General features: G+C 40.1%; 1 protein-coding gene across 3 annotated transcripts in view; it reads right to left on the reverse strand.

The window, feature by feature from the left end:
- The window catches only part of LOC115462885 (mothers against decapentaplegic homolog 4), an 84,605-nt gene extending 71,246 nt beyond the window's left edge, over positions 1–13,359 (reverse strand). For 2 of the 3 annotated variants that reach the window (XM_030192947.1, XM_030192945.1), the window contains exon 1: positions 13,257–13,359. The gene's annotated coding sequence lies outside the window, so the exon portion shown is untranslated. Of the gene's footprint in view, positions 1–13,224 lie in introns of all 3 variants that reach the window. The other variant, XM_030192946.1, reaches the window with a different exon arrangement.
- Positions 13,360–16,045: the final 2,686 nt, after the last annotated feature.

The raw sequence follows: 16,045 nt of genomic DNA on the forward strand, positions 1-16,045 counted from the left end.
GTCATAGCCCACAGCTAAGATGTTTCCTCTTACAGTTTTCCACTGAAAACAAGTGTATTCGAATTCTGACAGGACCTCAGTAATAGCAACATTGTCAAAATCCCTTCCTTGCCAGATTCTATGTGAAGTAACATTAAATCTTATGAAGCTTCTTAGAGCCTATGTAGCAAACCTTAACACCATCAATTCTGAACACACAAATATCAATAACAGTACCTTTTAAAAGGCAGCAGTGAATATACACAACAGCAATATATGTCCCATTGTAAAAGCCAGACAAGTCAGATTGATATAGGTCCCCACACAAAGCACATGCCAAAACACAGAACAACTCTCACCAATTACAGAATAAAGGATCAAAAATTAGGAATTGTCCTGTAGCCCAGCATCAGCCCCCGAGATGCCAACTTACCCAGTTACAGGCTGGAAATTTTGGGGCTGTCCTGCATTTCTGCCCAATCCGTTCTGTTGCATTATGGGACTCAAAGCACTCAATGGGCACTACAAATCCCACACAGTTTTGGGATACAAGTTCAAAACCAGGACTGCCCCAAAATCTCCAGCCTGGAACTGGATAACTTGGCATCTCTGCAGCCCTGCCCTTCCCCTCATACCCCAGCATCAGCCCTGCCCTTGCCTACCCCTTTTCCCATCCTTTCTTGTAGCTCAACATCAGTCCTGTCCTTCCCTTCCCCATCCCCATCCCCCCATAGCTCAGCATCAGCCCTCCTCTACCTACTCCTCATAGTCTGGAAACAGTCCTGCCCTTCCCTCTCTCTTCCCTCATAGTCTAACATCCCCTCTTCCCTTCCCAATCACCTACCTCCACCCAGAAGCCCAACATAATATATATATATATATATATATATATATATATATATATATATATATATATATATATATATATATATATATTTCCACTGATAGGCTAAAGTTCTTAAATTGGTTGCAATTACCACTTATACAACAGCCTAAACAACCGTTTCAATTAATTAACTATCTTTATTCAATAATAATTTCAAAAAAATCACAGTGTTATTCACTTACAAGTTAAAACTTCTCATGCTCAAACTCTCTCACTCAACTATCTCACACATACACACACCATACTCACATCTTACTAAAATTAATATCAACAATTCTTTTCAAAAAGTATTTTCACCACATTTAGAATCTTAAACACACAGTAGTTCTAAATCCTGTATGGTCGTAATTCCAAGGGACAAAGTTCAACCTCAAGTCATAATCTACTGCTTGTTAACCCATGCAATCAAATATAGTACGAACTAATCCATGTAGTCAAGAAGTATATTTTCAATGGGTACACCTCCGGACGATGCAAATTAAACGTTCGTAACTATGAAAGTTTTTCTCTTTCAAAAATCCATGGGAAAACAATCTTAGCAGCTCCAATTGTTCCACTTGAAAAAACTCCACACTCCAACCATTTCCTTTCTCAATATTAATCAATTTCGTGATCTTCTTAGTAATTCTTTAACATCTTCAGCGTGAGTAGGCTGGATATACAAATAGCAGCACTATTTGTAAAATTATAAAATTCTGAGTGGTGTAGAACAGGTAAAAGTGAATTGATTTTTCACTCTTTCAAAAAGTACAAAGACCAGGGGATACTTGAAATTACAAAGAAAATACTTAATAGGAGGAAATATTTTTTCACTCAAATAATAGTTAAGCTCTGGAATTCACTGCTGGAGGATGTGGTAACAGCGGTTAGCTTATCTGGGTTTAAAAAAGGTTTGGACAAACTCCTGAAGGAAAAGTCCATAGTCTGTTATTGAGATGGACATGAGAGAAGCCACTGCTTGCCCTGGGATTGGTAGCATGGAATGTTGCTACCAATGGGTTTCTGCCAGGTACTTGTGACCTGGCTTGGCCACTGCTGGAAGCAGGATACTGGACTATATGGATCATTGATCTGACCCAGTATGGCTATTCTTATGTTCTTAAGATAGATAGATAGATATATTTATTTAATACATTTGTATCCCGCACTTTCCCACTGAAAGCAGGTTCAATGCGGCTTACATAGTATTAGGTTATACAGAATTTTGTTAGATAGGTAGGAAAATTAAATGTAGCATAGGAATAGCTTGGATGGGTTGGTAAATATAGCGATATGGGGTAGTGATTGGATGGAGAAGTGGAAGAATGGATGGGTTGGTAGGGATAGGTGAAGTGGGGGTGATGTGGGAGATGTAGTCTGGGTCAATGTCGTTGTCGTTGCTTCTTTGGTGTTCGTTAGGTAGATTGGTTCAAGAGTTTAGTCAGGGTCTTTAGGGTAGGTTTGCTTGAATAAATGGGTTTTTAATGCTTTCCTGAAAGGCAGATGGTCATAGATTGATCGGATAAGTCTAGGGACGGCGTTCCAGAGTTGGCTGCCCAGGAAGGAGAAATTGGATTCATAATAAGTTTTGTACTTGAGACCTTTATAGTTGGGATAGTGCAGGTTGAGGAAGTTTCGTGAGAATACAGGCGTTTCTTGCTGGGAGGTCGACTAGATTTGTCATATAGGCTGGAGAATCGCCGTGTATTATCTTGTGGATTAATGTGTGGACTTTAAAGTTGATACGTTCTTTGATGGGGAGCCAGTGTAGATTTGCACGGAGAGGAGTTGCACTCTCAAAGCGTGATTTGCCATTTTTACCAACTTCAATTCCACAGCCCCGACACTCTCCTTATCTCCTTAGTTGTTTCAGAACTCAATGAATGCAACTCTCACAGAAGTGGGAGGGACTGCTCATCTTATTGGTCCAGGCTGGAGTGGCCTGTGTCAAATGGGGTACCCCTTAACGAGATAGTCCTCTCATATGCAGTAGATCAAGACACAGCACTATGCATTGTGCAACTGATGGACTGGCTTCCTGTGCAAAAAAAAGAGACCATAAAGCATTATGGCAAGGACATGTGTCTTGTCTGTGCTATTGACGGATATGGGTAGCCGTGTGTGAACAATTCTGCAGAGCTGAGAAAACAAATCTCTTCCTGTGCAGAAAATTGCCCATTGAAGGTGCCGCCCCACCATGACTGTATGTACTGTTGTAATAAGCAGTAAAGCTGGACACTAGTGCAGTGAGGATGTTGATGCACTGTCATAACATTTAGTTCATGCTGCATAGTCTGCACTGTTGAAGGCCTAGAATGAGATACCTAAACTCAGGCTCGAGGTGTCACAAAGACAAAAGTATTTCAGGCCTGAGAACTCCAAGGAACTAGAGCAGTGCAAGCAAGGTCCCTAACTTTGCTCCTGTGAGTCTGGGCCTCACAGGCCATCGCACAGAGAGAACATAGGTCTTCCAAAGAAGAAAGAGCTAAAGACAAAGAAAAGAGTCGGACAACCTTTGTCTCTCACTGGTCAGGATGTACCGTAGTTCATCTCCGTATCTTCAGAGTCAAAAGAGACAGTACCTCTGGAAGCTGAGGGGGAACAATGGAACAAAAACAAACAAAAAAAAACCAGTCCAGATCATGCCTAGCACCCTAGCATGGGAGGTAGGCCAGACAGACACATTCTGCAACAATCTGGCACTGTGTACAAAAATGTTAGAAGATATCAAAACATTTTTTTTTGGGGGGGGGGGGGGGGGGGGGAGTGCTTTGTTTCACACCTATTCAGCAGAGAAGGAAAACTAACTGAAGAGATAAGATAACTGCACGCAGGAAGGGGTATGCATGCTCAAAACTTTACACTAACTTTTGAGCTCAATGCTATGCTATATGATTCTTATATTCCACTAAGTTCAAAAGAGATTCTAAGCAGATTACAAACAATAGGTCCTTCTTTGGGAGAACTTACAATTGCATATCTAATACACTGAAATACACAAACAAACAACAAAAAACCACATCTTTCTCTTTTTTTTTTTTTATTTAATTTTAATTTTTTACACAAGCTTTAATCTTGTTACAAACAATACAAAACAACAAAAAGGAGAAAAAAAAACCATATTATTTCATACATAATGTCTTCCTTAGACCACATAATAAGGTGGGGGGGGGGAAGAAATTTCAGAGAAAATAATAAGAAAACATAAGGAATAGGCTAAGCACCTTTAAACCACCTATATCTTCTAAACTGTAGTTCTATTATCACTTGACAATCTTTTTCAGGTCTATGAAATCTCTCAGTTGTTTCAGCACAAAGAAAACGTACTTAATGCCTAAATCTCTATATATAAAAGGCACCACCAACGTTCTAAATGAAGCCTCCAGCTGGAAGTGTGAAGGGGGAGAGATATCCGGTTTCCCCATGAGTGTCTGCCCCACCCTCGCTCTCTCTGTAACACAAACAGTGAAGGAAAACACAGCAAAGCACAAAATCAAATCGCTCTCTCTGTAACAGTGAATGACTCAGAGGGGGGGAGGGGAGAGAGGGCAGAAGCCCTCACTATCTCTGTAACACAAACACAGCAAGAAACTTAACACTGAAGGACTCGACTCCGAGGGGGGAGGGGACAGAGAGCAGAGGGGACACACAGCACAGGGGAAGGGAGAGAGGGCAGAGGGCAGGGATACCAACACTCCCACATGCACACAGAAGAAAACCTTGCTAGCCCCCGTTTCATTTGCATCAGAAACGGGGCTTTTTTTACTAGTATTTTATAATACATTTACAGGGGTAAGCAAGTAAAAAGGTTGCACCCAAGGACCTCGTCTCTTCTCTCATTTCCAAAAATTTCCTCCTTCTTTCCTGTGTTACTTTTGTAACATCAGGATAGATCCATAGTTTTTGACCACAAAATTTCTGATGAATATTTTTAAAGAACAACTTTAGAACTGCATTGTAGTCTTGTTCAAAAACAAAAGAGATCAGCAAGGTAGCTCTATTTGTTACCTCAGACAGTGAGTCTTTCAAAATTAAGGATAAGTCTTTAAGTTCATCAGGTCTTTCTCGTTCCAATCCTTCCAGATTGTCCCCTTGGTTTCTTTTTGAAGAAAGAAAGAAAATTTTATTTACAGGAGGTATATGTTGAGAGGAATATTTTAAATTTTCAACCAGGAATTTCTTAAATAAGTCCATGGGTGACATTCCTGCCGGCTTTGGAAAGTTCAAGATTCTCATATTTAAATGTCTATTATAGTTCTCAATTTGTTCAATTTTTTGTCGCATATTGGTATTGTCTTTCATCACAACTAAGACAGTTTCCTTAATCTTTTCCGTCTCATCATGGTTACTCTTTACTTGATCCTTGAAGTCCTGTTCTAATTTGCCAAAGGATTTAGAGAGTTGGCCCAGTGTAGAAACCAAATTTTTTGTTTCTTGAGTCGATTCAGCAATTATGGCATGCATTTTTTCTATAGCCTTCCAAAGCGTTTCAAGTGTTACCACCTTGGGGGGGGGGGGGGTCTAAAAAAGTTGCCCCCCTCAAGCTCTCATCCACTGCTGCCTCAGACTCCGAGAATGAGCCCTCTCCACTGACCTCAGTACTCCCGACTTCCGGGTCAGATCGCTTCTCGCGCATTACAGCAGGACAAGGTGGAATTACAGCGTCCGGAGGAGAGAGAGAAACATCATGCCCCAAGGACTCAGAGTTCCCTGCCTCGGGGTCCAGCGAGACCTCAACTCCAGTAACTTCAGGTGGGCGCCGAATCGCAAACTCGTCGAGTGTTCGCTGCCTCGGGGAAGAGGTAAGAGCTGGGGAGGGTAGTGCTCTTATATTCCCCTTTCTTTTGGTATGTGGCATAATAGGCAAGAGGAAAATTAGAAATTCAGGCGTTCATCACGAGACGAGTTTACAGAGTTCGGCGTGCTGGCACCATCTTGGGTCCACCCCCTCCGGGCAACATTTTGCCCCTACATCTTTCTCATCAAATGCATAACTAAAACATTACAGTTGCATATCTAGTACACTTAAACTAAAAAGGATCTTTCTCAAACAAACAAACAACAAAAAAAGACTAACACTTTCCTGAAGGAATAATATTGTGATATTTTCTGAATTTCTAAAGGCAATCTGTTCCAAAGCCTAACTCCCAATGTAAAAAGGAACGCTCCAGCATAGATTTCTTCCAAACACACTTAAAGGACGGGTAGTTTATAATCTCAAACAGCATTGTGCTCTACCTGAGGAAAAAGATGATGGGAAAACCAAATAATTAATCAGTTTACCAGATCCAGCACCGTACAGTATTTTGTACATCACACGTTTAAACTTCAATGTTGAAGATACAGGAAGCCAATGTAGCTCCTTCAACAGTGGGGATGCTCTTTCGTACTTTCCCAGGCTGTAAATCAATCTTGCTGTTGTATTCTGCAGAAATTGAAGCTTTTGTAACAATTTTTTTTCATAAGACCCCCAAATAGTGAGTTACAATAAATAAGTATGGTATCAGGATTGCCTGTGCCACTGTTCTAAAGTTATCCGGATGTAATTTAGATCAAATTGCTCTCAGCTGCCGTAATCGGAAAACTTTTTTTTTTTTTTAGATAAAAGCTTTTGTTAAAATAAGTTTACCAATGATACTCACGAACACCACAAGACCAAGTCAGGCTTAAAGCAGTTTTATTTCTTGCAAGGAGACAAATCTAGCATACCCTCATGAAGTTGCCTGACTCTATACAAATTCCCCTGTTATTTCATACCTTCTTTCACCATCAGATCAATTCCTAAGCTGTTTGTCCAATTATCTATTCCCTTATATGGTTCTATCTGCTCAGTTTCCCATCTACATTTCTCCATGTCTTACCTCATCCTGCACCTGCATCATTACTTTTCATTTTCTCAGTAACCTCCTTTTCGATGAACTTCATGACCCCTGCAATTAGTACATTCTTGTACTTTTATCTAAGCTTGGATAACATGTGTTATAACAAACTACAGTGCTTCTTGTCCAGAAGCTGTATATGCAAAAAATTATTAACCCAATACTTTCCCTACAGCTTTCACATGTAATTCAAAAGTTGAATCAATTATGATTCCCAACACTTTTGAATGGTCCTCAATCGTTAGCTTCTCACCTGCTCCATCACAGCAATGCGCAATGACATCACCTCACTTATGTGCCCGACTCAGTCCTGCTTGTTATTATTTATTATTTTTTGTATTTGTACCCCACATTTTCCCACCTTTTTGCAGGCTCAATGTGGCTTACAGAGTATGGAAATGAGAACGTCAATACATGATTTAAGAAAACAGTCGATCATAAGCTGAGGTGAAAGAGGAATTTAGGTAGAAGGTGTTAGAGAAAGCAAGTAAATTGGCCCCATCTGTGTTATATGAATCAGTATAGTTTGATAGCAGGATAAATAAAGCAGTTCCTGTTGGCTCCCTCTGATAGGGAATGCATTTCAAAAGCAATGACTCAACTACAACCAGTGCACCAAGGAGCTGAATCAAAGTTGTGAAAAGACACAGGAGATGGGTACAAAAAAGAATTGTGAAATCCTTGAATATCCCTCCGAGCATGGTCTGGACAATTATTAAAAAGAGGAAAGCATATGGCACCATCAAGACCCTGCCGAGATCAGGCCATCCTTCCAAACTGAATGACCAAACAAGCAGATTAATCAGGATGGCAAACAAGAAAGGCCACTGAAACACTGAAAGATCCACATAAATAAAGAATGAAACAGCTACAGGTTTCCATCACCAGGCCCAGTCAGAATGTGACTGCAATATCCCACGCATTCCACAGATCTAGTCCCTAAGATAATGAGTGGAATGGAACGGGTTGATGTGGAGCATCTGTTTACGCTTTCCAAAAATACTAGGACAAGGGGGCATGCAATGAAGCTGCAGTGTAGTAAATTTAAAACGAATCAGAGGAAATTTTTCTTCACTCAACGCGTGGTTAGACTCTGGAATTCATTGCCGGATAAGATGGTTGTGGCGGTTGGCTTAGCGGAGTTAAAAAAAAAGGTTAGACAACTTCCTGGAGGAAAAGGACATAGAATGTTATTTAATGGACGTAGGAATAATCCACTATTTCTGGGATGGTCGGGACGAAATGCTTGTTCTTCTGGCCGCTGTCAGAGACAGGGTGCTGGGCTCGATGGACCCTTGGTCTGTCCCAGCATGGCGATGCTTATGTCTTATGACAGGATGGCTAGGAAACCATTACTCAAGAAAGCCCGCTTTGAATCCCATTTGATTATGCAAAGGAGCACTCAGGAGATACTGCAGCTATGGGACAAAAAGTGTTATATGACAAAACTAAAACAGAACTTGTTGGCTTCAATGCAAAACTACCCCTACTGTAAAGCACAGTGATAACAGCACCATATTATGGGAATATTTTTCTTCACCAGCAGGGACTCGGGCAGTTGTGAGGAAAACATGCTGAATTCTGCAAGAAAAAATTGGGGGGGGGGGGGGGGGGAGTTCCCCTTTAATTGTAACAATAACTCAAAGCACACAGCCAATAAATAGTACAGTGGAGTAGCCAAGGAGCAAAAAGGCAAATGTCCTTTAACGTTCCAGTTAGAGACCCAACCTCAACTACTGAAAATCCACAGCATGATTTTTTAAGATTACTGTCCATTAACACTTCCCAAGGAACTTCACATACCTTGAATTATTTACAGAAGAATGGTCTAATATTCAGAAATCTAGGACATAAACAGATCAAAACATTCATGACAGCAATAAAATTATAACTACATCACAGCAATTGCAGCCAAGGAGAAATTGTTTTTACATGAGAATTTTCTTTCCTATAATCAGCTACAGTGTTCTGCACAAATGGATGTTATACCCTCCTACCAGTAGGTGGAGGTAGAGAAAACTGAATTTTACCACAGACATCACTGGTACAAGCTGGGGTGCTCCAAGGAACAATCCAATATGCATCTGCGCAAGAAGCAGAAGGTCCCATACGTAACACACTCATGTCCCATCAACCACTGCAGCTGCAATGATAATCAAGTGACTTAACCACAACAGAGTGCCACTCAGTACCCTGCATATACCAGGGAATAGCAATATCACAGTATAGCCGCCCATCAAAATCTGAAAAGACCGCCCAAATTCCACAAAATGGTAAGGACTGAAAAAAGAAGCAAGAGTATATCCAGAATCCCAGGTGGGTTGCAACACGGTGTAGCTGACTTGAGATAAGAACATAAGTGTTGCCATACTAGGACAGACCGAAGGTCCATCAAATCCAGTATTCTGTTTTCTACAGTAGCCAATCCAGGTCACAAGTATCTGGCAATATCCCAGAACAGTAAAACAGACTTTATACTGCTTTACTGGTTTACCGGCTTTTCTTTTAGGAAAATATCCAAACCTTTTTTAAACCCTGCTAAGCTAACTGCTTTTACCACGTTCTCTGGCAACAAATTCCAGATTTTAATTACACACCAAGTAAAGAAATATCTTCTCTGGTTTGTTTTAGATTTATTACTGAGTAGCTTCATTGCATGCCCCCTAGTCCTAGTATTTTTGGAAAGAGTAAACAAGCGATTCATGTCTAACCATTCCACTCTACTCAGTATTTTACCGACGTCTATTATATCTCCCCTCAGCCATCTCTTCTCCAAGCTGAACAGCCCTAGCTGCTTTAGCCTTTCCTTATAGGGAAGTCTTCCCATCCCTTTATCATTTTCATAGCCCTTCTCTATACCTTTTCTAATTCCACTATATCTTCTGTGAGATGCGGTGGACAGAACTGCACAGTATTCGAGGTGCGGTCGCACCATGAATCAATACAAAAGCATTATATAATTCTCATATTTTGTTTTCCATTTTTTCAGAGTAATTCCTAACATTCTATTTGCTTTCTTAGACACTACTGCACACTGAACAGAAGGTTTCAACGTATCAATGATGACACCAAGATCCTTTTCCTGGGTGTGAACTCCTAAATGGGCAACTTTGCATCACATAGTTGTAGACTGAGTTCCTCTTTCCCACATGCATCACAATGCACGTGCTCATATTTTTTTTTCTTTATTACACCTGCCATACCGCTTAAACTGACACACAGAGCAAAGCAGTTTACATGTAAAATAACAATGTACAGATAAGAAAAAGAACTACAATGTTAGACAGGACAGAAGGGAAAAAAACAACAACACTGGTATACCAAGCAAACAAACGAAGGAAGGAAAAACCAACAGGGAAATGAAGAAAAGAAGAAGGGGAGGGATAACGGGGAAAGGAATGAGGACACTTGGACTCAATCATCACTGTCTGAACACCTGCTTAAATAACCAAGTTTTTATTGCAGTTTTGAATCTGGGACGAGAACGTTCTCCATAGATTTCCAAAGGGAGATTGTTCCAAGACACTGGGGCCAGAAAGTAAAAAGCAGTGTGACTCATTCATTTATATTATGTATATTTTTATGGATAGCATCTAGGGTATAGGTAGTGAACAATTTTTTAAAATAAATAAGTTTGGCAAAATTTAGGAGAAGGCGGTACCATACGATGGTCACTGATGGAGCGAAGTAATCTCATGGGGGAGTAGAGGATTATCATCTGCCATTTGGATACCCACTCTCCCCATTTCTTAAAGGTCCCTTGCAATTTAACAACTTTGAATAAGTTTGCGTCATCAGCAAATTTAATTACCTCACTAGTTATTCCCATCTCTAGATTTCTTATATAAGCAGCGGTCCCAGCACAGACCTCTGGAGAACCCCACTATCTACCCTTCTCCACTGAGAATACTGACCATTTAACCTTACTCGGTTTTCTCTCTTATAACCAGTTTTTAATCCACAATAGGACATTACTTCCTATTTCCAGGAATCTTAGATGAGGTACTTTGTCAAATGCCTTTTGGAAATACAATGAAATGCACAGCATGTTGGCAACAATTTCAGCCTTAATCAATCATGTGTGCTATGTTTCTGTGTTTCAGAAGTGTCAAATTAGAAAACGCTCATTCCCACTCTTTCTGCCTAAGCACTTGGTGAATTTCCTGATAACATCTAATACCCCCCCCCCCCCCGGCAAACCACACACACTTTTTGCCAGGAAAACAGTGTAATCCCCAATTCCCATCTCCCCCCCCCCCCCAACAGGTCATTAGGGAACAACTGTGCAATTTACACATCACCATCAGAAGGTCACCAGTTGTCATTCTCCACTACATTGTCCTAAAAAGCTGCTAAAGAGATGTGGCACCACACAGATACTCCTGCTCAAGCACTAATTTTTTGGAGACTCAGACTACTAAATCAGTGTAAAGATACAGCAGTGTTGTGAAGTAAGGTGTTCTCCTATGATATTAGGCTCCCTTAATTTTTTTAACCTCAATTCTGTTGACAATAGGCCATAGTTTGCCTCCTTGATTGCTAGCGAAGGTTTAGAATAACAGTGAAAGTGGGAAAGAATGGCTAAAAGCCTAAGTAAACAACTGTATGATTTAAAAAAAAAGTTTAGTCTGTTTTAATAACAAGATATTACAAAAAAAAAAAAAAGAGAAGACAAAGATTAATACTAAGCACACTCCAAGACACATGTGAGTAATGTACACCTACAACTTCAAATTAATCCTCTGCAAATGAGTATATATCAAACTTTTACATTGTAACATTTTTTAAATCTTATTCAAAATGAGAGAAATAGCCTCAACTGACTCCTTCTTAGCTTTATAGTCAATCACTTTCAGGAGTTCATGCAATCATTGTCTAAAAAAAAATCTCAAAATTCTTTATTAAATTAGATTGTCCCTATACTTTTGAATCTTGTACTACAGAAAATGGAATCGAGGCGGTGACATAGGGTGGGGGGGGTTGTTTTTTTTTTTTTTTACAAATAAAACAAAAGTGGAGTTTCCATCTGAAAACATTAGAACCTTATGATTTAAATTCTAAGATGGAATGGTGCCATTTCTACTGAAAATTCTTCAAATATGGTGACATTTATTATAACACGGGTTTGCTGCTATAGCCTTAAGCCGGATTTGAACGGTGGGCTATGATAGGCTCTTTGCTAATAAGAGAGTCTGATGTCACTTTATATATATGAACGCCATTTTCCTATGACTAGAAAATGAAAGAACCTGCGCAATACTGCCACAATGTGAAGTAAGCTTGATTGTTGTTCAATAGTGTATATTCCACGGACCCTGATGAAGATTGCAAAACTTTGGCCACTGCTGGCTGTGGAATTTAGACATTGTGAAAAACAAAGAACTGACGTGTCTTAAAAGCTAAGTAAAACATTTATATGGACAATCTAATTTAATATATTTTGAGAGTTTTTTTAAAGCCAATGACGACTGCATGAACTCCCAGAAGTGATCAGCTATAAAGCTAAGAAGGAATCAGTTGAGGCTTTTCTTCTCATTTTTAATAAGATGAACAAATTTTGACATGTAAAAAAAAATTTAATATACTCATCTGCAGAGGATTAATCTGAAGTTGTATTTTCAATACGCTATCCTCAATAATCCCTTGTATAGTTCATAGAGATTGTAAGCTCTTTGAGCAGGGACTGTCCTTCTATGTTTGAATTGTACAGCGCTGCATAACCCTAGTAGCGCTTTAGAAATGATTGTTGTTGTTGTTGATAGAGTAATGTACAGCTATCCATACAAACTCAAGTAGACAGCACTGAATAAATAAAAATGCATGCAACTCAACTCCTGAAAGGAACTTTATTTTCATCCTTAGCTTATATAACGAATGTACTACACACAGCAGATGTGTTCAAACGCTACTCACATAAGAAAAATATAAATTGTGATCAAAGCTGAATTTCTCTGGGCCAGCTGTAACTCGTTCACTTGCTGCTGACTTTCAGTGCAAACCCCCAGAGAAGCTTTCTAGGAATTAACTTTGAATATAAAAAAGAAGGCATGCATTCTTAAAGAAACAAGTAGTATGGTAGCCCTGTTAATCCATTTTTAAAGGTAATAAACAGAAATAAAGCAAAACAGATAAAAGAAAATAAGATGATACCTTCTTTTCTTGAACTAACTTAATGCATCTTTTGATTAGCTTTCGAAGGCTAAAAATGCATTAAGTTAACCCAATAAAAAGGAATCTTTTTTTCTTGTCTATGTTTTGATTTATTTCTACTTATTACCTTTAAAAAAAACAACTCGCCACTTGTTCTCTAATCAAACCCCTCCTCCTAACATTTCCTTCCCCAGAAACCTTGCGATTTCCAGCTAAAATCATAACAAAACACAAAGAAACCAAGTCACTGGCGTTCGACTACTTTCACACTTCCAGACACCGAGCACCCATCTCCACATGCATTCAGGGACCAGTCTCCCCTTCCCGTGATCTACCATCTCACCCTCTCTCCTGTGCTCCTACCGTCAAATTTGTACACTCACCACCAGTCCTGCTGCTTTCCTTCTCCGGAGCCCTGTCCTGGGACCCTGGTTGGCTCTCTGACACTCTCTCTCTCTCTCACTCGGATAGGTGGTCCGGCCTTGATCTGTGTTGTCGGAAACAGGAACTTGCGTCAGAGGACTGAGGGCAACACGCTCCAGAATTGAAAAAGTTGCGTCAAAGGAGGGCAGGACCAAGGAGGTTAAATAAAACAAGAGACGAATTGACGTCAAAACGTTGACACTAATTACGTCAATATCTATTTCCCCTTCCCAACGCAGCCGTCTTCGCCGTACGCTAAAAAAAAAAAAAGCAAACGAACCTCAGAGATGCTACATCCACGTTGTCGTTCTTTATTGTTGGTTGCATTTTTATTCAATCTCACTTATATTTTCAAACATGCCAGCTTGTGCAGCATACATATGTACACAGAGGAAGAATAATAACGGAATAACTTTTCATAGGTAGAGTGGTAATTTGTTATAAATTGTAATCAGTGTGTCATTTGGACGGGATGGTTATAGAGACACCCTAGTCTAGCATATGTTATATTGGTGCAGAGATTTTCTTCTCCTGGTAAAAGACCACTAAAACAAACACCATGTTATGAGAATCAGCTGCTCAACATTAGAGTTTCTATTTATTTACTTATTTATGAAGCACACATTAAAACATGAATTAGGTTGAAACCTGGAAGCATTTAAAACAAAATTTCCTGTGCCTACATCAAAAGAAAAAGATGGCATGAGGGAACTTGCGCCTTTTGTTTTACAGATTGCAGTGATATATTATATCAATAATATATTTATATAATATACCCAACATAAAAATACATGGACACCTGCGACACAATGCAACCAAATAACGTAATGGACATTACCTGACTCTTCCCCCCCCCCCCCCCCCACCTTTCTAACTTACCCAATCTACACCTACCTTATATGTACCTTATCTATCACAACATCACCTTGTATTCATTCGTACCATGTACTTGTTCAGACCAGAATTGGCTAACACCATTAACGGCAATATGTAAGCCACATTGAGCCTGCAAAAAGGTGGGAAAATGTGGGATACAAATGCAATAAATAAAATAAATAAATTCACTTTATATTTTTATTACTACTATGAGGAAACGCTAAAGCAGCTAAGGCTCTTCAGCTTGGAGAAAAGACAGCTGAGGGGAGATATGATAGAGGTCTATAAAATGAGTGGAGTGGAACGGGTAGATGCGAGTTAATTGTTTACTCTTTCCAAATATACTAGAACTAGGGGGCACACAATGAAGCTAAAACAAATCTGAGAAAAAAATTTCTTTACTCAATGTGTAATTAAACTCTGGAATTCGTTGCCAGAAAATGTAGTAAAAGCAGTTAGCTTTGTAGCGCTATAGAAATGCTAAATAGTAATAGTGGTAGTAGTAGCAGGGTTTAAAAAATGTTTGGATGGCTTCCTAAAGAAAAAGTCCTTAGACCATTATTAAAATGGACTTGGGGAAAATCCACTGCTTACTTCTAGGATAAAATCGCAAACAAAATATACACAAAGTGTATGAATGCAAATATAATGAACGTAGAGACTAGGTAGTTGTTGTAAAGTGAGGTAGAGTCTCATATGTTCAACACGGTCATATTTTTCACTCAATAGGTGAATAACTAACTCGTGTTCATAGCTTAATCATTGACTCAGCCTCCACCATCCTATTTCTATCATTAATTCATGACTATAAGCTGGTACAACATTCTTAATCCAAAAAATACACACCAGGGGCGTAGCTACGGGTGGGTCTGGCTGGGCCCAGGCCCACCCAATTTCAGCCCAGGCCCGCCCAGTGCCAGCCCCAGCACCCATTGCCGGCCACTGCTGCTTTTCCTGTTGAGCAGCAGGGCCGGCACTACAAAAAGAAGAAGCGCTAATAATGGCGCTAAGGACGAAAAATGTTTAAAAAAAAAAAGCGCAGCACCGGCAGGCACTGTCTAGGCAGCCTTGAGGCATTGGCTGCTGGCTCGCAGGCTCCGCCCGTCTCCTACGTCACTGCAGTGAATGAGGGAAAACATAGAAGGATGGCAGAGAAAGAGGGAAAACATGGAAGGATGGGGAGAAAGAGGGAAAATAGATGGAAGGATGGGGAGAAAAGATAGAAAACAGATGGAAGGATGGCAGAGAAAGAGGGAAAACAGATGGAAGGATGGGGAGAGAAAGAGGGAAAACGGATGGATGGGGAGAGAGACTCTGGATGGAAGGATGGGGAGAGAAAGGGGAGAGACTGGAAGGATGCAGAGAGAAAGGGGAGAGACTGGAAGGATGTGGAGAGAGAAGGGACACTGAACAGAAAAGGGTAGAGTGATACGGAGACACTGGTTAGAAAGAGAGAGAGAGAGAGAGAGAGAGACATTAGATGGAAGGATCAGGAGAGAGGGTAGATGGATGGAAGGATGGGGAGAGAAAGAGGGAAGACGCTGGATGGAAGGGTAGGGAGAAAGAGGTGACACTGGACGGAAGGATGCAGAAAGAAAGAGGGGAGACTACTGGAAGGATGGGGTGAGAGGGAAGACTGGAAGGATGGGGAGAGAAAGAAGCTGCTGGATGGAAAAGGAGAGTAGTGAAAGACTGGAGAATAAGAGGAAGGGGCATGGGGAGAACAAGGGTGAGAAAAAGATGAAAAGTCATAAGTAGATGAAGGAAATTAAAGAATGGATAGTAAGAATGAATTAAATCAGGACAGAGAGAGAGAGAGAGCAGAAAAATATTGAAGAAAGCAAAGAAAAAGGAGAGAAAAATGAGAAATGGC

Source organism: Microcaecilia unicolor, chromosome 2 (assembly GCF_901765095.1).
Source record: "Microcaecilia unicolor chromosome 2, aMicUni1.1, whole genome shotgun sequence".
Taxonomy (NCBI): domain Eukaryota; kingdom Metazoa; phylum Chordata; class Amphibia; order Gymnophiona; family Siphonopidae; genus Microcaecilia; species Microcaecilia unicolor.